The 20,540-nt window shown below is 44.6% G+C and overlaps 6 non-coding genes across 6 annotated transcripts; all 6 read right to left on the bottom strand.

Moving 5' to 3' along the window:
- Nucleotides 1–8,923: 8,923 nt before the first annotated feature.
- On the bottom strand, nucleotides 8,924–9,005 carry Trnas-gcu. The gene has a single exon. It is a non-coding gene; the product is annotated as a tRNA-Ser (tRNA).
- A 7,437-nt stretch (nucleotides 9,006–16,442) lies between these two features.
- Nucleotides 16,443–16,524, bottom strand: Trnas-gcu. Its single transcript has one exon. It is a non-coding gene; the product is annotated as a tRNA-Ser (tRNA).
- Nucleotides 16,525–17,346: 822 nt separating this feature from the next.
- Trnas-gcu lies at nucleotides 17,347–17,428 on the bottom strand. The gene has a single exon. It is a non-coding gene; the product is annotated as a tRNA-Ser (tRNA).
- An 805-nt stretch (nucleotides 17,429–18,233) lies between these two features.
- Trnas-gcu lies at nucleotides 18,234–18,315 on the bottom strand. The gene has a single exon. It is a non-coding gene; the product is annotated as a tRNA-Ser (tRNA).
- Nucleotides 18,316–19,137: 822 nt separating this feature from the next.
- On the bottom strand, nucleotides 19,138–19,219 carry Trnas-gcu. Its single transcript has one exon. It is a non-coding gene; the product is annotated as a tRNA-Ser (tRNA).
- Nucleotides 19,220–20,024: 805 nt separating this feature from the next.
- Nucleotides 20,025–20,106, bottom strand: Trnas-gcu. The gene has a single exon. It is a non-coding gene; the product is annotated as a tRNA-Ser (tRNA).
- Nucleotides 20,107–20,540: the final 434 nt, after the last annotated feature.

The raw sequence follows: 20,540 nt of genomic DNA, 5'->3' as shown, positions 1-20,540 counted from the left end.
AGCTGAACTATCACCCGCACTATCTGCCTGTTTGGCAACATTCTCTGCCCGCAGCTGTTTGTTGCCACCGACAGACCCGGACAGCTGTGTTTGTATTATTTCCTGGAGTTGTTGACATTCCCCTTGTTGTGAGTCCTGAACCGAAGCGGCTGCCACGTGATGTGTACCGTTTGCGCTCAGAGGTGTTTGTATACCACCATCACAGGCCTATGTGTGTGTACTTCCTGCAGGAATGTGAGCCACACGTACAGGTTGGTCGGCCTGAGTTGGCTGTAGCGGAAGGTGTAAGGCACTAGCCAGCGGCAACTGCTTAACTTCCACGGAAGTATCGGCACTTGAAATTGTGGGAGGAGAAGCGTCCACAATAGCCTCACCGATCGGAGCTTTCGCTTCCGAGCCGGATTCCCGATCGTCCTTTTTCGCGGTCTCATGCGCACTAGAGGTGTCGGTATCAGAGCCACTGCTGTCACAAATTCTGCGCCTCTTATTGGTCGCGGCATCGAGTTTTGCAGGGGGCAACGCACCTTTGTCTCTCCGAACCAGAACCGGAAACTCATCAGAACGAATTTCTTGTTGCTGTTCCGAAGGCATTTCAGAACTAGGGAGCCCAATCTCCGTCATCGGCTTGGCTGCCACTACATCCGCCAAAGTAAGCCTTTTACGCTGCTGGAGGGAATTCTTTAACACAAACATGCGCCTGGGGCAGTCTTGACGCAAGTGACCACTCTCATTACAGATATGACAGGTCGGTGTTTGGCCAATATAAGTAACGTGAGCCTTATAGTCACAAACAAGTATATGGGATGGAATATTCTGCTTGACATGCATTTCTACAGATCGAACGCCACTGTAACATTGCAACCTATGTTGACTTGACCACCGTTCGAGTCGAATCTGTTTAACGTCACCGAATTTGGACAGTACCTCCCTTAGATAACAATTTTCTACTTCAGGGGGTAAGTTGAAAATACGCACGTTCGTGTGGTCTACATCGGCATTGGAAATGAGCACTGTACTTACAGAGTCGTCCCGGTGTCGGAAAATAGCACTTCCTCCGTGCTTCGTCATGATCTTCTCCAGTAATACAGCATTCAGTAATTTAACAAAGAAACAATACTGCTCGGTATCATAATAGGCGGTGTGCACTTGGTCAGATGTAATCCCAATAACATCAACGATCCAGTCATGTATCTCCAGTGAACTCGGTTGCACAGATCGGGTGGACTTGTCGAAATCAAAAAGGAGTGTACACTTTCGCGGAAATAACCTGGACATTGCAGCAGATAGCGAGCGGTAAACCCGCTACAATAAGAACGCAACAAAAATACAAATGGAAAACGATATAAACTGCAGAATAACACAACACTAGCAAACAGTAATATGAGTGGAAAACACGCCTTGTGAACACGCGGTGGAGCGGAGCACTGACACGTCCGACCAGCACGGTGTCGCAAGCGCGACTATCCACTCGGCCACCTCGTCTGACTCATCGGAAACTGCGTCCCTCGCTAGTCCTTACGGAAAGAAGTCGTTTGTCGATTCGAAAACGCATCGTACTGTGGCTGGTGTTAACGCTGTAATGCCCTGCTGCAGTGCAGCTGACCAAGCTCCCACTCATGAATCATTTAATGATGGCATCTGTCCACGTCGGTATCCCATCGGAGGAAAGTAGTCGGCCCACTTACTTACTGCAGAAATAAGCACCGAATCGTCGTGTAGCGTTGTCTAATGCAAATGAGAAATGTCCTGTGCATTAGGTATAACGACTAGTGGAACTACGCGATTATCTCGATTCGCAACAATTATTTGTCACCTTCGATGACCTCATCGCTGATGTTGCTTTCAAGTTTCTTTCGAAGAGCAAACCACGTTCTTCGTAGCCGAATTGTGAGACCAGAGGCTCCTGCTGTTGGCGATGGAGCCAGGCCCTATCAGATCGCTTCCGTGTATGGCGGCCGGACGGAAAGCAAACTGTCGAAAGGCGACAGTTGTGCTACAGTTGGGGGTATTATAGGCTCGATACGTTAAAATGACTGCAAGAAGTAAGCACTTTAATATGAATGAGAACGCACCGTTCCCAAACACCACCATGGTGCCAAACTTCGATTCGTTTTTAGATCTTGAGATGGTGTTTGATTCGAAAGACGTACGCTATCGAATGTTGTGTCCTTCCAATTGGTAGGCGGTTTAGTTTCGTATTTCTTACAGATGCTATCTGCCACATACACGTTCCGTTGCTACTACTGAGTGGCGTTTCGCTTGTAGAAGGTGTGATCCGAAATGGGCGCTTAACGTAAAATTCTTCGACGAGGATGGGATTCGAACCCACGGGTGCAGAGCACATTGGATTAGCAGTCCAACGCCTTAACCACTTTTTTTTTTTTTTTTTTTTTTTTTATTTAGGGCCTCCCTTCTCCCCTCACAGCCCTTCCAAACGCTCACCTTGCTTTGCCTTCTTCGGCTAGCCTCTTTGCTTTTGTCGTTTTTATTATTATTATCATTATTATTATGAGTCCATCCTTCTACTAACTTTTTTTTACTTTTTTTGTTGTATGTACATTTTTATGTTTTTGATACCAAGTCCTCATTTTTCTTACTTTTTGCGAGTGCTCGGCCACTTTTTTCTTTTTTTGTATCTTTTTGTTTTATTTTATGTTTTTTTTATTTTTTTATTTTTATTTTTTTAATTTCGGCTTCTCAATTTTTTTTTTTCTGTAAGCTGGATGTCTAATTTACCTTAGCTAACAGAAATGTGAAATAAATATTTCATCTTAATATGAATTAAAGGTAATGAATCTTCCTCTTGCTAATTGAAAGATAAGTATATTAAAATAAACTGATACGTGAAGTCTCTCATCTTCATAAGGAAAACATAAAATCTTGCAACCCCTTGAAGAACTTTTTTTTTTAGAACTTAAAACTTCTCCGCATATGGCATAAGATAATTAAAAAAAATACAATACATAAAACTTGATGTCTAATTTCTTCATGAGGATATAGTCCTGTGCGTCTTGCCGCGGGCTTGATTTCTTTTCTGCAGTGTCTCGTAAAAGGATCGAAGACATTCCGGTTCCAGGCATCTGTAATCGTGCAAGGCTGACATCTCTGAATTCCGTACCAATCTTAATCTGTCTATTGTTCTCTGTTTAATTTTATTCCATGATTCTATTTAGGAAGCATGCGTAATTTTTTTTGTAGTCTTTTGTCCACATGAGATGCTGGTGCTGAGTCGTTAGATACACCCAATAGCCTTCTTTGCTTGTATTTTCTGCCTTCAAGATATAGTGCACAGTGTGCCCTTTTAGCCAGTTAACAGCATTTCTTTTCGTATCAGGGTATGGCACTGCGTCTGGAGTCAGAAAATCGGCGGCGGTGAAAACGGTTGGAGATGTTCTGTTAACGGTCGCTAATTTCTCCTTAACTATATGCCATATGTCTCTTACTCTTTCACACACGAATCGGTGTTCTTCAGTGTCAAGAAGGTTACACGACGCGCACAAGGGCGAATTTGTGAGATGTATAGCGTGCAATTTGGAATTAGTTGAAATTTTCCTGTTGACTGCATTATACCAAGTTGCTTTCACCTTAGAGGGTAAGTTCCGATCGTGGATATTTTTCCAAATTGCAGACCAGTCTTTGTGGGGGTATTTTCTTTCAATAATATTTCCTTCCTTAGCTTCCATCAAATATGTATAGATGTCCTTTACTCTCTTCAACTGCTGTGCTGAGAGCCTCGAGGAGATATAACTGTACTCTACGAGAAAAGTTTTCAGGTGACAAAGACCAGCTGGTATATGCTTCACATCTATTGGCGGCTGCATGCTTGTTGGAGCAATTTCATTCAGCAAGTGGGCCGTTAAGCTGTCGGGCATCTGTTTCCATTGCTTGCACATTCGACACACATATAACGCTCGTGACCTGTAACTGACATCAACAAGGTTTAAACCTCCTTTCCTTGTCGGGAGTGTTAGTGTATTGAACTTCACTTTGAAAATGTTGCCTTGGCATACAAAGCTTCCTATCGCGGATAAAATTCTTCTGGCTGTTTCTAATGGCATCGGAAAAGCTTGGACAACATAGTTAAGTTTGGATGTTATATACACATTTACTAGTTTGATTTTCTGTATCTCGTCCAGTTGCCTCATACTGTTTCCTTGTACAGATGCTCGTATGCTTGCAAGTAGGTTTTTATAATTGACGGCAATAGTGTGTTGGATGTTGTTCCTAAATTCAATACCCAAACATTTCAATGTGGATACTTCCGTCAATTGTCCCCGATTTTGCATGGATATTCCTCTGCCTAGGTTCATGATGCCTGACTTCCTTTTATGTAGTTTGGCGCCAGAAGCAAGTTCATATGTGTGTACAATCTGAAGAGCTTTCGCCACTTCATCTTCATTTATAACCAGGACGCCCACATCATCTGCGTAGGCGTTGCACACTATTTTCTTGCCGTTTATACACAATCCTTGCAGGTGATGCGTGAGTGTCGCGAGGAGAGGTTCTATTGCTATTGCGAAAAGGGCCATTGACATTGGGCAACCTTGACGTACGGATCCAGTCAATTCAATCTCTCTACTTAGTTGTCCGTTTATCATTATTCGTGCTACACTGTTTTTCAGAATCTGTTGAATAATCCTCACGAATCGTGGTGGGAATCCCATTACTTCCATGATACCAAGAAGATACTTATGATCGACCCTGTCAAACGCCTTCTCGAAGTCTAATGACACTAAAGCACATTTTATGCGGCATACATTTGCGGTTGATATTATATCCCTATATTCGCATATATTCTGATAGATGTTTCTGTCTTTGCCTACACATGTTTGGTACGTGCCAGTTACAGAGTTAATAACCATTTTTATTCTTCTTGCTAATACGCGGGCCATAATTTTGTAATCACTGTTGAGTAAAGTTACTGGGCGAAGGTTTTCAATCGCTTTGCTAAGTGAGTTTTTAGGAATTGGAACAATGATCCCTTCAGGAAATTCTTTGGGAGCGGCAACAGTGCCACTCATGATTTCGTTGTACATACATAGCAACTTGCTTTTCATTTGTGGCCAGAACACTTGGTAGAATTCCACGGGGATACCGTCAGGTCCTGGAGACTTATTTTTAGGACTCTGTGCTATTGCGTCTTTCAATTCGTCCTCTTCTATTTCGGCCATGAGATTTTCTATTTGCTCTGTACTAATTCGTCCTGATACGTTTCTAACAAGATCACGCCGCGCCTCGTCGACGGTAGGTTTGGTGGACATCATATCTGAGATATATTTATGAACAGCGTTTTGAATTTCATGCTGTTTTGTGTGCCTGGTCCCATCAGGTAACATAACTTCTGTCAGTATTTTTCTGTTTCCTCTCTTATTCTCGCGCATTACATGGTACATAGCCGTTTCTTCCCCTTCTACAACGTTGTGTAGTCTCGCTCTGACTTTAAAACCTTCTGACTGTCGCCGCTTCAGCGCCAAAAGTTTTGCTTTGACTTTCTGAATCCGGCTAAAGTTCTCCATTAGTCGTGTGTCCAAGGTGTACAGGTCTCTAAGGCAGCTAAAATAAAATTCAGTCGTCTTTTTAATCCAGAAACTTTTCTGTCGCGAGTAATCCATCAGCAGTCTTCTTATTTTAGGCTTCGCACATTGTAACCACCAAGCTATGGCAGAACTGTATCGCGGGAATCGTTTCTCGCATTCTTGCCACACATTAGTAAATGCTACGCGACATTCCTCATCTTGGAGATGTGTAATGTTGAGTTTCCATATGCCCCTCGCTCGGTAAGTCTCTTGTTTTTCCAAATTTACTGTGGTGATGTACGCGGCATGGTCAGAAAACATAGTGGGCCAGACCTCAGACTGGAGTACATGGTTCTTAAGGTTGGACGACACGTAAATTCTGTCTAGCCTGCTTGCTGAGTGACTGTTAAAATATGTGAAACCGGCCTGTGCGCCATGGGTATGTTCCCAGGTATCGGTTAACTGCATTTGGTGGACTATTCTTTCCAGTTCTACGGACTTGTTGAAATTCGGTGTCTGGTCTTTCGGGCTAAGTACAGAATTAAAATCGCCGGCTAGGATTATATAATCTTGACGTGTACCGAAGAGATGAACGATTTCCCTTCTAAAAAAATCCGCTCTAGCACGCCTGTGATTGTTGCCTGACGGTGCATAAACGTTGATGATGCGGGCATTGTTAACAGTCACTGCAACCCCTCTGCTGTTTTCAAGTTTTGCTATTTGTGTGACACGGATGCCTTCTTTCGTGAGAATTGCGGTTCCCAGCTCTGCACCGATACCGGGGTTTATTGTGGCGTTGTATCCACGTATCTTTTCTAATTTAATATCTGTTACTTCCTGGAACAGTAGTATATCAACGTCAGCTGCGTATAGAAAGTCTTGGAGATGTTGTAAATGCAGGGAGGAGCGTATCTTATTAATGTTCAACGTAGCGATTTTGTAGGCTTGCGCTGCGTTCATATTGTCCTATTCATTACCGAAGTCAGTATTCGTCATACGAAGTGCTGTCGGAGGAAAATCCTTTTTCACATGTATGTTCCGGCAATGATGTATTCATCGTGTTCAGTTGATCTCTTGGGACAGAAGTCTGTTCCGTTCCTCCAGTTTCGTTCAATTCTTCATCTTGATGCATTTCATCCGATTCATCAGCCCAGGTTTTGTGTTGATTAGCTTTCGATGTCTCTTTTTCTGCATTTCTAGTATCAGGGAAAACCTTGTCTGCATCGAAATTTACTATCAGCTTCAACCTCTCGTTTGACGACTGGTCCGTTGACATGGGGCATGGTGTATTTGATTTAGCTTGCAAGGGGTCAGGTGCCTGCATACTCAGAACCGGATTACGATGTTGTTCTTCATGCAGTTTGTTGCTAATCTGCTTTGCTTTTTCTCGCAAAGGGGGTGCCAGTTGTTCAGCTCCCTTATGAGCTAGTCTCCTCTTTTTATGTTTCCTTGGAGGACTGACTCTTGGGGAGGTTTCATCGTTTTCCATTACATCTTGGGTTTCTTGCGCTCGGTCCTGTTCTCTGGCAAGTGATGGGTTGGTTTCCTTATGGTTTTCTGGAGACTGCTCATTCTGAAGGACTATAACCGGTTCAGGAGTTTGTTCTATTTGAACAGAGATATTTGGTTCTTTTTCTTGACACTCTGGCTGTGTTGTCACCGTCGAGTCGCTAACTTCCATTATCACTTCATTGTCGCGAGCTGCATCTTCCTCGATAGCGTCCCGAGTAGCGTCAGGAGCGTCACGCGTATGGAGTTGTCCAGCGGCTGCCGCTGCGTAAGTTAAAGGCAACGTTGACATGGCCGGGAGTCTCACTGCTTCGCCCGCAGGTAGCTGGGCCACTCGGCGTTGTATACACTGCGAGCGGACATGGCCTGTGCTGCCGCAAGACGCGCAGGTTCTTGGCTGCCCATCATATATGACTATAGCCCGATAGACACAAACATTTATATACGAGGGTATGTGCTTGTGTAAATCCACTCGCAGTTGCCTGATACCATTCAAGACGGTGAACTTGTGAGCAGGAGACCACTTTTCTGCAAAATTGCTAATTATTCTCCCATAAGGAGCTATCACGGAGTTGATCTGCTCAGCGGTGATTTCAAATGGTAGCTCAAAGATACGGACAGTTCTTAATCCAAAGCCAGCATGCGTAACACGAACTGCACTAACATTGCCATCGTGATGTTTGAACTTAAATGTTCCGCCACTAGATTCAACAATTTTGTCACACAATTCCGTGTTTTTAAGCTTGACATACACAATACTACTCACAATTGAAAGGTGAATACCTATAATAACCTCAAAAGAAATTTTCACAACTTCTTCTAACCATGTCTCAATTTCGAACGAATTCGGTCTCTGCCCTTTCTGGTCAAAAACAAATTTCAATGTGTCTCTCCTATTAGGCTGATCCATCTCTCCTTCTAATATGAATCCATCAAGAGTCTCAAATAACGCAGTAACTACTGCAACAGGCGCTTGACTTACCGAGCGGAGCGCAGCAGACCGCAGCGCACAGCACACGCCGTAGGTCCGCACACCACGGCCGCCAAAAGCCGACTGCCCACTCGGCCACCTCGTCTGACGCATCGGAAACTGCGTCCCTCGCTAGTCCTTACGGAAAGAAGTCGTTTGTCGATTCGAAAACGCATCGTACTGTGGCTGGTGTTAACGCTGTAATGCCCTGCTGCAGTGCAGCTGACCAAGCTCCCACTCATGAATCATTTAATGATGGCATCTGTCCACGTCGGTATCCCATCGGAGGAAAGTAGTCGGCCCACTTACTTACTGCAGAAATAAGCACCGAATCGTCGTGTAGCGTTGTCTAATGCAAATGAGAAATGTCCTGTGCATTAGGTATAACGACTAGTGGAACTACGCGATTATCTCGATTCGCAACAATTATTTGTCACCTTCGATGACCTCATCGCTGATGTTGCTTTCAAGTTTCTTTCGAAGAGCAAACCACGTTCTTCGTAGCCGAATTGTGAGACCAGAGGCTCCTGCTGTTGGCGATGGAGCCAGGCCCTATCAGATCGCTTCCGTGTATGGCGGCCGGACGGAAAGCAAACTGTCGAAAGGCGACAGTTGTGCTACAGTTGGGGGTATTATAGGCTCGATACGTTAAAATGACTGCAAGAAGTAAGCACTTAAATATGAATGAGAACGCACCGTTCCCAAACACCACCATGGTGCCAAACTTCGATTCGTTTTTAGATCTTGAGATGGTGTTTGATTCGAAAGACGTACGCTATCGAATGTTGTGTCCTTCCAATTGGTAGGCGGTTTAGTTTCGTATTTCTTACAGATGCTATCTGCCACATACACGTTCCGTTGCTACTACTGAGTGGCGTTTCGCATGTAGAAGGTGTGATCCGAAATGGGTGCTTAACGTAAAATTCTTCGACGAGGATGGGATTCGAACCCACGCGTGCAGAGCACATTGGATTAGCAGTCCAACGCCTTAACCACTCGGCCACCTCGTCTGACGCATCGGAAACTGCGTCCCTCGCTAGTCCTTACGGAAAGAAGTCGTTTGTCGATTCGAAAACGCATCGTACTGTGGCTGGTGTTAACGCTGTAATGCCCTGCTGCAATGCAGCTGACCAAGCTCCCACTCATGAATCATTTAATGATGGCATCTGTCCACGTCGGTATCCCATCGGAGGAAAGTAGTCGGCCCACTTACTTACTGCAGAAATAAGCACCGAATCGTCGTGTAGCGTTGTCTAATGCAAATGAGAAATGTCCTGTGCATTAGGTATAACGACTAGTGGAACTACGCGATTATCTCGATTCGCAACAATTATTTGTCACCTTCGATGACCTCATCGCTGATGTTGCTTTCAAGTTTCTTTCGAAGAGCAAACCACGTTCTTCGTAGCCGAATTGTGAGACCAGAGGCTCCTGCTGTTGGCGATGGAGCCAGGCCCTATCAGATCGCTTCCGTGTATGGCGGCCGGACGGAAAGCAAACTGTCGAAAGGCGACAGTTGTGCTACAGTTGGGGGTATTATAGGCTCGATACGTTAAAATGACTGCAAGAAGTAAGCACTTTAATATGAATGAGAACGCACCGTTCCCAAACACCACCATGGTGCCAAACTTCGATTCGTTTTTAGATCTTGAGATGGTGTTTGATTCGAAAGACGTACGCTATCGAATGTTGTGTCCTTCCAATTGGTAGGCGGTTTAGTTTCGTATTTCTTACAGATGCTATCTGCCACATACACGTTCCGTTGCTACTACTGAGTGGCGTTTCGCTTGTAGAAGGTGTGATCCGAAATGGGCGCTTAACGTAAAATTCTTCGACGAGGATGGGATTCGAACCCACGGGTGCAGAGCACATTGGATTAGCAGTCCAACGCCTTAACCACTTTTTTTTTTTTTTTTTTTTTTATTTAGGGCCTCCCTTCTCCCCTCACAGCCCTTCCAAACGCTCACCTTGCTTTGCCTTCTTCGGCTAGCCTCTTTGCTTTTGTCGTTTTTATTATTATTATCATTATTATTATGAGTCCATCCTTCTACTAACTTTTTTTTACTTTTTTTGTTGTATGTACATTTTTATGTTTTTGATACCAAGTCCTCATTTTTCTTACTTTTTGCGAGTGCTCGGCCACTTTTTTCTTTTTTTGTATCTTTTTGTTTTATTTTATGTTTTTTTTATTTTTTTATTTTTTTTTTTTTAATTTCGGCTTCTCAATTTTTTTTTTCTGTAAGCTGGATGTCTAATTTACCTTAGCTAACAGAAATGTGAAATAAATATTTCATCTTAATATGAATTAAAGGTAATGAATCTTCCTCTTGCTAATTGAAAGATAAGTATATTAAAATAAACTGATACGTGAAGTCTCTCATCTTCATAAGGAAAACATAAAATCTTGCAACCCCTTGAAGAACTTTTTTTTTTAGAACTTAAAACTTCTCCGCATATGGCATAAGATAATTAAAAAAAATACAATACATAAAACTTGATGTCTAATTTCTTCATGAGGATATAGTCCTGTGCGTCTTGCCGCGGGCTTGATTTCTTTTCTGCAGTGTCTCGTAAAAGGATCGAAGACATTCCGGTTCCAGGCATCTGTAATCGTGCAAGGCTGACATCTCTGAATTCCGTACCAATCTTAATCTGTCTATTGTTCTCTGTTTAATTTTATTCCATGATTCTATTTAGGAAGCATGCGTAATTTTTTTTGTAGTCTTTTGTCCACATGAGATGCTGGTGCTGAGTCGTTAGATACACCCAATAGCCTTCTTTGCTTGTATTTTCTGCCTTCAAGATATAGTGCACAGTGTGCCCTTTTAGCCAGTTAACAGCATTTCTTTTCGTATCAGGGTATGGCACTGCGTCTGGAGTCAGAAAATCGGCGGCGGTGAAAACGGTTGGAGATGTTCTGTTAACGGTCGCTAATTTCTCCTTAACTATATGCCATATGTCTCTTACTCTTTCACACACGAATCGGTGTTCTTCAGTGTCAAGAAGGTTACACGACGCGCACAAGGGCGAATTTGTGAGATGTATAGCGTGCAATTTGGAATTAGTTGAAATTTTCCTGTTGACTGCATTATACCAAGTTGCTTTCACCTTAGAGGGTAAGTTCCGATCGTGGATATTTTTCCAAATTGCAGACCAGTCTTTGTGGGGGTATTTTCTTTCAATAATATTTCCTTCCTTAGCTTCCATCAAATATGTATAGATGTCCTTTACTCTCTTCAACTGCTGTGCTGAGAGCCTCGAGGAGATATAACTGTACTCTACGAGAAAAGTTTTCAGGTGACAAAGACCAGCTGGTATATGCTTCACATCTATTGGCGGCTGCATGCTTGTTGGAGCAATTTCATTCAGCAAGTGGGCCGTTAAGCTGTCGGGCATCTGTTTCCATTGCTTGCACATTCGACACACATATAACGCTCGTGACCTGTAACTGTCATCAACAAGGTTTAAACCTCCTTTCCTTGTCGGGAGTGTTAGTGTATTGAACTTCACTTTGAAAATGTTGCCTTGGCATACAAAGCTTCCTATCGCGGATAAATTTCTTCTGGCTGTTTCTAATGGCATCGGAAAAGCTTGGACAACATAGTTAAGTTTGGATGTTATATACACATTTACTAGTTTGATTTTCTGTATCTCGTCCAGTTGCCTCATACTGTTTCCTTGTACAGATGCTCGTATGCTTGCAAGTAGGTTTTTATAATTGACGGCAATAGTGTGTTGGATGTTGTTCCTAAATTCAATACCCAAACATTTCAATGTGGATACTTCCGTCAATTGTCCCCGATTTTGCATGGATATTCCTCTGCCTAGGTTCATGATGCCTGACTTCCTTTTATGTAGTTTGGCGCCAGAAGCAAGTTCATATGTGTGTACAATCTGAAGAGCTTTCGCCACTTCATCTTCATTTATAACCAGGACGCCCACATCATCTGCGTAGGCGTTGCACACTATTTTCTTGCCGTTTATACACAATCCTTGCAGGTGATGCGTGAGTGTCGCGAGGAGAGGTTCTATTGCTATTGCGAAAAGGGCCATTGACATTGGGCAACCTTGACGTACGGATCCAGTCAATTCAATCTCTCTACTTAGTTGTCCGTTTATCATTATTCGTGCTACACTGTTTTTCAGAATCTGTTGAATAATCCTCACGAATCGTGGTGGGAATCCCATTACTTCCATGATACCAAGAAGATACTTATGATCGACCCTGTCAAACGCCTTCTCGAAGTCTAATGACACTAAAGCACATTTTATGCGGCATACATTTGCGGTTGATATTATATCCCTATATTCGCATATATTCTGATAGATGTTTCTGTCTTTGCCTACACATGTTTGGTACGTGCCAGTTACAGAGTTAATAACCATTTTTATTCTTCTTGCTAATACGCGGGCCATAATTTTGTAATCACTGTTGAGTAAAGTTACTGGGCGAAGGTTTTCAATCGCTTTGCTAAGTGAGTTTTTAGGAATTGGAACAATGATCCCTTCAGGAAATTCTTTGGGAGCGGCAACAGTGCCACTCATGATTTCGTTGTACATACATAGCAACTTGCTTTTCATTTGTGGCCAGAACACTTGGTAGAATTCCACGGGGATACCGTCAGGTCCTGGAGACTTATTTTTAGGACTCTGTGCTATTGCGTCTTTCAATTCGTCCTCTTCTATTTCGGCCATGAGATTTTCTATTTGCTCTGTACTAATTCGTCCTGATACGTTTCTAACAAGATCACGCCGCGCCTCGTCGACGGTAGGTTTGGTGGACATCATATCTGAGATATATTTATGAACAGCGTTTTGAATTTCATGCTGTTTTGTGTGCCTGGTCCCATCAGGTAACATAACTTCTGTCAGTATTTTTCTGTTTCCTCTCTTATTCTCGCGCATTACATGGTACATAGCCGTTTCTTCCCCTTCTACAACGTTGTGTAGTCTCGCTCTGACTTTAAAACCTTCTGACTGTCGCCGCTTCAGCGCCAAAAGTTTTGCTTTGACTTTCTGAATCCGGCTAAAGTTCTCCATTAGTCGTGTGTCCAAGGTGTACAGGTCTCTAAGGCAGCTAAAATAAAATTCAGTCGTCTTTTTAATCCAGAAACTTTTCTGTCGCGAGTAATCCATCAGCAGTCTTCTTATTTTAGGCTTCGCACATTGTAACCACCAAGCTATGGCAGAACTGTATCGCGGGAATCGTTTCTCGCATTCTTGCCACACATTAGTAAATGCTACGCGACATTCCTCATCTTGGAGATGTGTAATGTTGAGTTTCCATATGCCCCTCGCTCGGTAAGTCTCTTGTTTTTCCAAATTTACTGTGGTGATGTACGCGGCATGGTCAGAAAACATAGTGGGCCAGACCTCAGACTGGAGTACATGGTTCTTAAGGTTGGACGACACGTAAATTCTGTCTAGCCTGCTTGCTGAGTGACTGTTAAAATATGTGAAACCGGCCTGTGCGCCATGGGTATGTTCCCAGGTATCGGTTAACTGCATTTGGTGGACTATTCTTTCCAGTTCTACGGACTTGTTGAAATTCGGTGTCTGGTCTTTCGGGCTAAGTACAGAATTAAAATCGCCGGCTAGGATTATATAATCTTGACGTGTACCGAAGAGATGAACGATTTCCCTTCTAAAAAAATCCGCTCTAGCACGCCTGTGATTGTTGCCTGACGGTGCATAAACGTTGATGATGCGGGCATTGTTAACAGTCACTGCAACCCCTCTGCTGTTTTCAAGTTTTGCTATTTGTGTGACACGGATGCCTTCTTTCGTGAGAATTGCGGTTCCCAGCTCTGCACCGATACCGGGGTTTATTGTGGCGTTGTATCCACGTATCTTTTCTAATTTAATATCTGTTACTTCCTGGAACAGTAGTATATCAACGTCAGCTGCGTATAGAAAGTCTTGGAGATGTTGTAAATGCAGGGAGGAGCGTATCTTATTAATGTTCAACGTAGCGATTTTGTAGGCTTGCGCTGCGTTCATATTGTCCTATTCATTACCGAAGTCAGTATTCGTCATACGAAGTGCTGTCGGAGGAAAATCCTTTTTCACATGTATGTTCCGGCAATGATGTATTCATCGTGTTCAGTTGATCTCTTGGGACAGAAGTCTGTTCCGTTCCTCCAGTTTCGTTCAATTCTTCATCTTGATGCATTTCATCCGATTCATCAGCCCAGGTTTTGTGTTGATTAGCTTTCGATGTCTCTTTTTCTGCATTTCTAGTATCAGGGAAAACCTTGTCTGCATCGAAATTTACTATCAGCTTCAACCTCTCGTTTGACGACTGGTCCGTTGACATGGGGCATGGTGTATTTGATTTAGCTTGCAAGGGGTCAGGTGCCTGCATACTCAGAACCGGATTACGATGTTGTTCTTCATGCAGTTTGTTGCTAATCTGCTTTGCTTTTTCTCGCAAAGGGGGTGCCAGTTGTTCAGCTCCCTTATGAGCTAGTCTCCTCTTTTTATGTTTCCTTGGAGGACTGACTCTTGGGGAGGTTTCATCGTTTTCCATTACATCTTGGGTTTCTTGCGCTCGGTCCTGTTCTCTGGCAAGTGATGGGTTGGTTTCCTTATGGTTTTCTGGAGACTGCTCATTCTGAAGGACTATAACCGGTTCAGGAGTTTGTTCTATTTGAACAGAGATATTTGGTTCTTTTTCTTGACACTCTGGCTGTGTTGTCACCGTCGAGTCGCTAACTTCCATTATCACTTCATTGTCGCGAGCTGCATCTTCCTCGATAGCGTCCCGAGTAGCGTCAGGAGCGTCACGCGTATGGAGTTGTCCAGCGGCTGCCGCTGCGTAAGTTAAAGGCAACGTTGACATGGCCGGGAGTCTCACTGCTTCGCCCGCAGGTAGCTGGGCCACTCGGCGTTGTATACACTGCGAGCGGACATGGCCTGTGCTGCCGCAAGACGCGCAGGTTCTTGGCTGCCCATCATATATGACTATAGCCCGATAGCCACAAACATTTATATACGAGGGTATGTGCTTGTGTAAATCCACTCGCAGTTGCCTGATACCATTCAAGACGGTGAACTTGTGAGCAGGAGACCACTTTTCTGCAAAATTGCTAATTATTCTCCCATAAGGAGCTATCACGGAGTTGATCTGCTCAGCGGTGATTTCAAATGGTAGCTCAAAGATACGGACAGTTCTTAATCCAAAGCCAGCATGCGTAACACGAACTGCACTAACATTGCCATCGTGATGTTTGAACTTAAATGTTCCGCCACTAGATTCAACAATTTTGTCACACAATTCCGTGTTTTTAAGCTTGACATACACAATACTACTCACAATTGAAAGGTGAATACCTATAATAACCTCAAAAGAAATTTTCACAACTTCTTCTAACCATGTCTCAATTTCGAACGAATTCGGTCTCTGCCCTTTCTGGTCAAAAACAAATTTCAATGTGTCTCTCCTATTAGGCTGATCCATCTCTCCTTCTAATATGAATCCATCAAGAGTCTCAAATAACGCAGTAACTACTGCAACAGGCGCTTGACTTACCGAGCGGAGCGCAGCAGACCGCAGCGCACAGCACACGCCGTAGGTCCGCACACCACGGCCGCCAAAAGCCGACTGCCCACTCGGCCACCTCGTCTGACGCATCGGAAACTGCGTCCCTCGCTAGTCCTTACGGAAAGAAGTCGTTTGTCGATTCGAAAACGCATCGTACTGTGGCTGGTGTTAACGCTGTAATGCCCTGCTGCAGTGCAGCTGACCAAGCTCCCACTCATGAATCATTTAATGATGGCATCTGTCCACGTCGGTATCCCATCGGAGGAAAGTAGTCGGCCCACTTACTTACTGCAGAAATAAGCACCGAATCGTCGTGTAGCGTTGTCTAATGCAAATGAGAAATGTCCTGTGCATTAGGTATAACGACTAGTGGAACTACGTGATTATCTCGATTCGCAACAATTATTTGTCACCTTCGATGACCTCATCGCTGATGTTGCTTTCAAGTTTCTTTCGAAGAGCAAACCACGTTCTTCGTAGCCGAATTGTGAGACCAGAGGCTCCTGCTGTTGGCGATGGAGCCAGGCCCTATCAGATCGCTTCCGTGTATGGCGGCCGGACGGAAAGCAAACTGTCGAAAGGCGACAGTTGTGCTACAGTTGGGGGTATTATAGGCTCGATACGTTAAAATGACTGCAAGAAGTAAGCACTTAAATATGAATGAGAACGCACCGTTCCCAAACACCACCATGGTGCCAAACTTCGATTCGTTTTTAGATCTTGAGATGGTGTTTGATTCGAAAGACGTACGCTATCGAATGTTGTGTCCTTCCAATTGGTAGGCGGTTTAGTTTCGTATTTCTTACAGATGCTATCTGCCACATACACGTTCCGTTGCTACTACTGAGTGGCGTTTCGCATGTAGAAGGTGTGATCCGAAATGGGTGCTTAACGTAAAATTCTTCGACGAGGATGGGATTCGAACCCACGCGTGCAGAGCACATTGGATTAGCAGTCCAACGCCTTAACCACTCGGCCACCTCGTCTGACGCATAGGAAACTGCGTCCCTCGCTAGTCCTTACGGAAAGAAGTCGTTTGTCGATTCGAAAACGCATCGTACTGTGGCTGGTGTTAACGCTGTAATGCCCTGCTGCAATGCAGCTGACCAAGCTCCCACTCATGAATCATTTAATGATGGCATCTGTCCACGTCGGTATCCCATCGGAGGAAAGTAGTCGGCCCACTTACTTACTGCAGAAATAAGCACCGAATCGTCGTGTAGCGTTGTCTAATGCAAATGAGAAATGTCCTGTGCATTAGGTATAACGACTAGTGGAACTACGCGATTATCTCGATTCGCAACAATTATTTGTCACCTTCGATGACCTCTTCGCTGATGTTGCTTTCAAGTTTCTTTCGAAGAGCAAACCACGTTCTTCGTAGCCGAATTGTGAGACCAGAGGCTCCTGCTGTTGGCGATGGAGCCAGGCCCTATCAGATCGCTTCCGTGTATGGCGGCCGGACGGAAAGCAAACTGTCGAAAGGCGACAGTTGTGCTACAGTTGGGGGTATTATAGGCTCGATACGTTAAAATGACTGCAAGAAGTAAGCACTTAAATATGAATGAGAACGCACCGTTCCCAAACACCACCATGGTGCCAAACTTCGATTCGTTTTTAGATCTTGAGATGGTGTTTGATTCGAAAGACGTACGCTATCGAATGTTGTGTCCTTCCAATTGGTAGGCGGTTTAGTTTCGTATTTCTTACAGATGCTATCTGCCACATACACGCTCCGTTGCTACTACTGAGTGGCGTTTCGCATGTAGAAGGTGTGATCCGAAATGGGTGCTTAACGTAAAATTCTTCGACGAGGATGGGATTCGAACCCACGCGTGCAGAGCACATTGGATTAGCAGTCCAACGCCTTAACCACTCGGCCACCTCGTCTGACGCATCGGAAACTGCGTCCCTCGCTAGTCCTTACGGAAAGAAGTCGTTTGTCGATTCGAAAACGCATCGTACTGTGGCTGGTGTTAACGCTGTAATGCCCTGCTGCAATGCAGCTGACCAAGCTCCCACTCATGAATCATTTAATGATGGCATCTGTCCACGTCGGTATCCCATCGGAGGAAAGTAGTCGGCCCACTTACTTACTGCAGAAATAAGCACCGAATCGTCGTGTAGCGTTGTCTAATGCAAATGAGAAATGTCCTGTGCATTAGGTATAACGACTAGTGGAACTACGCGATTATCTCGATTCGCAACAATTATTTGTCACCTTCGATGACCTCATCGCTGATGTTGCTTTCAAGTTTCTTTCGAAGAGCAAACCACGTTCTTCGTAGCCGAATTGTGAGACCAGAGGCTCCTGCTGTTGGCGATGGAGCCAGGCCCTATCAGATCGCTTCCGTGTATGGCGGCCGGACGGAAAGCAAACTGTGCTACAGTTGGGGGTATTATAGGCTCGATACGTTAAAATGACTGCAAGAAGTAAGCACTTAAATATGAATGAGAACGCACCGTTCCCAAACACCACCATGGTGCCAAACTTCGATTCGTTTTTAGATCTTGAGATGGTGTTTGATTCGAAAGACGTACGCTATCGAATGTTGTGTCCTTCCAATTGGTAGGCGGTTTAGTTTCGTATTTCTTACAGATGCTATGTGCCACATACACGTTCCGTTGCTACTACTGAGTGGCGTTTCGCATGTAGAAGGTGTGATCCGAAATGGGTGCTTAACGTAAAATTCTTCGACGAGGATGGGATTCGAACCCACGCGTGCAGAACACATTGGATTAGCCGTCCAACGCCTTAACCACTCGGCCACCTCGTCTGACGCATCGGAAACTGCGTCCCTCGCTAGTCCTTACGGAAAGAAGTCGTTTGTCGATTCGAAAACGCATCGTACTGTGGCTGGTGTTAACGCTGTAATGCCCTGCTGCAATGCAGCTGACCAAGCTCCCACTCATGAATCATTTAATGATGGCATCTGTCCACGTCGGTATCCCATCGGAGGAAAGTAGTCGGCCCACTTACTTACTGCAGAAATAAGCACCGAATCGTCGTGTAGCGTTGTCTAATGCAAATGAGAAATGTCCTGTGCATTAGGTATAACGACTAGTGGAACTACGCGATTATCTCGATTCGCAACAATTATTTGTCACCTTCGATGACCTCATCGCTGATGTTGCTTTCAAGTTTCTTTCGAAGAGCAAACCACGTTCTTCGTAGCCCAATTGTGAGACCAGAGGCTCCTGCTGTTGGCGATGGAGCCAGGCCCTATCAGATCGCTTCCGTGTATGGCGGCCGGACGGAAAGCAAACTGTCGAAAGGCGACAGTTGTGCTACAGTTGGGGGTATTATAGGCTCGATACGTTAAAATGACTGCAAGAAGTAAGCACTTAAATATGAATGAGAACGCACCGTTCCCAAACACCACCATGGTGCCAAACTTCGATTCGTTTTTAGATCTTGAGATGGTGTTTGATTCGAAAGACGTACGCTATCGAATGTTGTGTCCTTCCAATTGGTAGGCGGTTTAGTTTCGTATTTCTTACAGATGCTATCTGCCACATACACGCTCCGTTGCTACTACTGAGTGGCGTTTCGCATGTAGAAGGTGTGATCCGAAATGGGTGCTTAACGTAAAATTCTTCGACGAGGATGGGATTCGAACCCACGCGTGCAGAGCACATTGGATTAGCAGTCCAACGCCTTAACCACTCGGCCACCTCGTCTGACGCATCGGAAACTGCGTCCCTCGCTAGTCCTTACGGAAAGAAGTCGTTTGTCGATTCGAAAACGCATCGTACTGTGGCTGGTGTTAACGCTGTAATGCCCTGCTGCAATGCAGCTGACCAAGCTCCCACTCATGAATCATTTAATGATGGCATCTGTCCACGTCGGTATCCCATCGGAGGAAAGTAGTCGGCCCACTTACTTACTGCAGAAATAAGCACCGAATCGTCGTGTAGCGTTGTCTAATGCAAATGAGAAATGTCCTGTGCATTAGGTATAACGACTAGTGGAACTACGCGATTATCTCGATTCGCAACAATTATTTGTCACCTTCGATGACCTCATCGCTGATGTTGCTTTCAAGTTTCTTTCGAAGAGCAAACCACGTTCTTCGTAGCCGAATTGTGAGACCAGAGGCTCCTGCTGTTGGCGATGGAGCCAGGCCTTATCAGATCGCTTCCGTGTATGGCGGCCGGACGGAAAGCAAACTGTGCTACAGTTGGGGGTATTATAGGCTCGATACGTTAAAATGACTGCAAGAAGTAAGCACTTAAATATGAATGAGAACGCACCGTTCCCAAACACCACCATGGTGCCAAACTTCGATTCGTTTTTAGATCTTGAGATGGTGTTTGATTCGAAAGACGTACTCTATCGAATGTTGTGTCCTTCCAATTGGTAGGCGGTTTAGTTTCGTATTTCTTACAGATGCTATCTGCCACATACACGCTCCGTTGCTACTACTGAGTGGCGTTTCGCATGTAGAAGGTGTGATCCGAAATGGGTGCTTAACGTAAAATTCTTCGACGAGGATGGGATTCGAACCCACGCGTGCAGAGCACATTGGATTAGCAGTCCAACGCCTTAACCACTCGGCCACCTCGTCTGACGCATCGGAAACTGCGTCCCTCGCTAGTCCTTACGGAAAGAAGTCGTTTGTCGATTCGAAAACGCATCGTACTGTGGCTGGTGTTAACGCTGTAATGCCCTGCTGCAATGCAGCTGACCAAGCTCCCACTCATGAATCATTTAATGATGGCATCTGTCCACGTCGGTATCCCATCGGAGGAAAGTAGTCGGCCCACTTACTTACTGCAGAAATAAGCACCGAATCGTCGTGTAGCGTTGTCTAATGCAAATGAGAAATGTCCTGTGCATTAGGTATAACGACTAGTGGAACTACGCGATTATCTCGATTCGCAACAATTATTTGTCACCTTCGATGACCTCATCGCTGATGTTGCTTTCAAGTTTCTTTCGAAGAGCAAACCACGTTCTTCGTAGCCGAATTGTGAGACCAGAGGCTCCTGCTGTTGGCGA

The sequence above is a fragment of the Schistocerca americana genome, chromosome 2 (genome assembly GCF_021461395.2).
Source record: "Schistocerca americana isolate TAMUIC-IGC-003095 chromosome 2, iqSchAmer2.1, whole genome shotgun sequence".
NCBI lineage: Eukaryota > Metazoa > Arthropoda > Insecta > Orthoptera > Acrididae > Schistocerca > Schistocerca americana.
This window is presented reverse-complemented; position numbering and strand designations above follow the sequence as displayed.